The following is a 3,926-nucleotide window of genomic DNA, read 5'->3' as shown; positions in this document are numbered from 1 at the left end:
CACTATGATCATCTACTCATCAAACACTATGATCACCCACTCATTTACCAAATCAAGCACCATCTTTGTTATTTTATGTATTGTTGCTCACTATAAATATCATCACTCATCTCACTCTTTTGTACACCAAAAACAAGAACAAGAGTTTATAATCAAAGAACCATTACATCTTCTTCTTCTTCCTTATAATAAACTCTCTCCCTTATATTAGTATTATTTGCTTCCTACGGATATTAAATTCTACTCATATTTAAATTTCTCGATACTATAAATTATAAGTTATTTCATAACAACACCAACTAATTACTTAGGCGAGATATTTTTTATACAGTCAAGCTATTATATATTTTCCTTATTCACTACAACTAAAATAGTTAAAATAAAATGAATGATATAACCTACAACCTTAGTAGATTTATACAGTTTGCCGGAAAACAAATCTCATAATCTACACCTCCATCAATTAAATTCCCAATTATTACATTTACAAACAAAATAACATGACATACACACTTGCACGAAATACTACATTTGGATTTAAAAAAATAAATAACAAACCCCACGTGGAATTTCTGGGAAGCATCCATGAAATATTGACATTTTTAGAAAATATAATATGAATGCATACCACAAATATCACAAAAAATCACAAAAAAAACATGAATCAAATATAGAAATCCCGCTTCATGTTTCAGAACCAATTTCATTTTTTATGATACTTCGTTTAATTTTAAATACTACAAAACTACTAAATTGCAAACTTATATCTAATACTCGCTTGACTGGTGTAGACAAGTCCAAGCAATTAAAATGATCTAAGTCTTCTTTCACATCTACTATTGTATATGACTACTAATTTATAAAGACCAACAATTAGGACATACTCACAAGCCCACCCATTCTTATTACTATGTTAATTCATAATGCTTTTCAAATTTAAACGGAATTTTTTAGAACGTAAATAAATACACTAAATATTAACAAATTAAGAAAACCAGTATTTGTAATTTAATTAATCTCACTATCGCTCAAACTCACTCAAACCAGAAGAAACTACTATTTCACTTGGTCCAACATCAATCAACTTATCGTGAATAATTTTTTCAAAACTAAAAACAATAACACAATCAATAAATCCAATACAAACAAAGAAAAGCTTTCAAATAGTATATTTTAAACAAATTATATATCATATCCCGCGCGTAGTGCGCACCGACCCTAGTAATCTATATTATAATGATTGAGTTTTTGCTCACTAAAGTGTCCACATAGACAGTTATGTGGGTCCTACTTAAAAAATAAATAGCAAATTTATGTTTATTATTATGTGGTTAATATATATGTGTTTCGTCACCTATAATTTCGTTAAACAAATTATTGAGAATGGCACAATATCTACGAGTTTTGTCATGCAAATCTAAAAAAATGCCCACTCGAAATTTATTCCTTTTGTTTTTTTGTTCGTTGCCAAAAAAAAATTATTCTTTTTTTTTTATGTGTCTTGTATCTTCGTTGTTTGAGGAAATTTTTTTTTAAGGGTTTTCTTCTAGTGCTTCAGAGAAATCACAAAGGTTAGAATGACCCATGGTATTTTTGATTGTAGTTTTTTTTCCTCAATCTCTCCATCTCCTAGCCTTTAGTTAAATCATCATTAATAGTCTTGATTCATAACCCCTCTGTAAACCCTCTTTATATATATATTTCATCTTCACAAGAGGAACTTTTTTTTTTTGAACACCTCACAAGAGGAACTCTTAAAACTCATCGCTTCCTCTACCTTATAACATCTCTTCGAAAATATCTCTGTCTGCTGCTTCAGTTGCTCAACCCAACCTCCGCCGCTCAACCTTCGACTTTCTCCGGCTTGGTCGTACCAGTCAGTTCATTGTTGGTCGTCTCCTCCGCTTCTAGGATTCCCGCAACATTAAAAAAGGCCGGTGAGTTTATGTTCCTCTTTCATACTTTGTCTAACTTTGACTTCGTATCGGTTCTAACTTTAACTCTTGACAATTTTCATCTTCGATGTCCTTCCCAACAAGTAGTCGATTTTTGAGAAGCAAGAAACATAAAGAGGGTGAATTTGTGGAAAGGACATCACTCGACTACTTGTTGGGAAGGACATCGAAGATGAAAATTGTCAAGAGTTAAAGTTAGAATCGATACGAAGTCAAAGTTAGACAAAGTAGGAAAGAGGAACATAAACTCACCGCCTTTTTGATGTTGCGGGAATCCTAGAAGCGGAGGAGACGACCAACAATGAACTGACTGGTATGACCAAGCCGGAGAAAGTCGAAGGTTGAGCGGCGGAGGCTGGGTTGAGCAACTGGAGCAGCAGACAGAGACATTTTCGAAGAGATGTTATAAGGTAGAGGAAGCGATGAGTTTTCTGAGTTTTAAGAGTTCCTCTTGTGAGGTGTTCAAGAAAAAAGTTCCTCTTGTGAAGATGAAGTATATATAAAGAGGGTTCACAGAGGGGTTATGAATCGGGACTATTAATGATGATTTAATTAAAGGCTAGGAGATGGAGAGATTGAGGAAAAAAAGCTGCAATCGAAAATACCAAGGGTCACTCTAACCTTTGTGATTTCTCTGAAGCAATAGAGGAAAACCCTAAAAAAAATTCTCTCAAATAACGAAGATAGATGACACAGAAAAAAAAAATTGGCAACGAGCAAAAAAGCAAAATGAATAAATTTCAAGTGGGCCTTTTCTTAGATTTGCATGACAAAACTCATAGATATTGGGCCTTCTCAGTAATTTGTTTGACGAAATCATAGGTGACGAAACCCATATATATTAACCACATAATAATAAACATAAATTTGCTATTTATTGTTTTAAATGGGACCCACAGAACTGTTTATGTGGACACTCTTAGAAGTGAGTAAAAACTCATTCATTATAATATAGATTATCTCATAGTTGCTCAAACAGTTGCAGATGATGATGAAAAAGGCAAAGTCTTTACAAAATATGTTTTCTTCTTTTAATTGTGTTAGCTATGAGCTGTAGGAGCTTCGGTATGTGAAATATCAAACAAAATCTCACATTGGATATTAGACGAAGGAATGTCTAATATATAAAGAGATGTTCAACTCTAATTAGTACGAGGCCTTTTGGGATGAAAACCAAAAGTAAAACCATGCGGGCTTGTCTAAGGGCCAAAGTTGACAATATCGAACTAATCAAACAATATAGAGTTGGACATGGATTTATATATTAGACTATCCTTTGTCTAATTTCCAATGTGAGACTTAGATTGATATCTCACATTCTCCCGCTCAAGCTAAGAACCACACTCATCTCGTGTATTCTTCCTTCAGTGGATTATCTTGGCACCACCTTGTACCAGTAATCGCAGGGCTTTCCTTTGAGAATGTATCTTTCATAACATCTCGTTTCTTTGAGAATTTTCTCCCACAACATCACAGGTTCCATGATATTTTGACGTTTTTGCCATAGACCTTCTCTTCCACCTTGAAGAGTTCCATTCTTACTTTAAGGGTATTTTGGTCTTCTTGCTTCAAACCGTGCTCTGATACCAATTATTGGAATTGTGTGAGCTCATGTCCCACTCTAAATTATCTGATTAGTATGATATTGTCCACTTTGGGCCTAAGAAGGATGTAGCGGAAACTTCTAGGGATAAAACTAGATCCGTTGATTCTAAAAATACTGAAAACTAGGGTTTGTGAATACTCTTCACAGTGCTTAATCAAAAGCCCTTTAGGGTTTGAGAATACTCTTCTCAGTGGTTTATAGAAACCTCTTTAGAAAAACTCTTTTTTATTAATCAAATCATAATCTGAATACAACCTTAAGCCTAAATATCTAAATATCTTATCTACAACCATCCCAACAATTGGTTAAAGGACCGAGATGTTGAGAATGAGTGTGGTCCTTAGTTTGAGGGGGTGGGGGGGGGG

The sequence above is a fragment of the Brassica oleracea genome, chromosome C4 (genome assembly GCF_000695525.1).
Source record: "Brassica oleracea var. oleracea cultivar TO1000 chromosome C4, BOL, whole genome shotgun sequence".
Lineage (NCBI taxonomy): Eukaryota > Viridiplantae > Streptophyta > Magnoliopsida > Brassicales > Brassicaceae > Brassica > Brassica oleracea.
The sequence above is the reverse complement of the archived record's forward strand: the minus strand, read 5'-3'. Positions refer to the sequence as shown.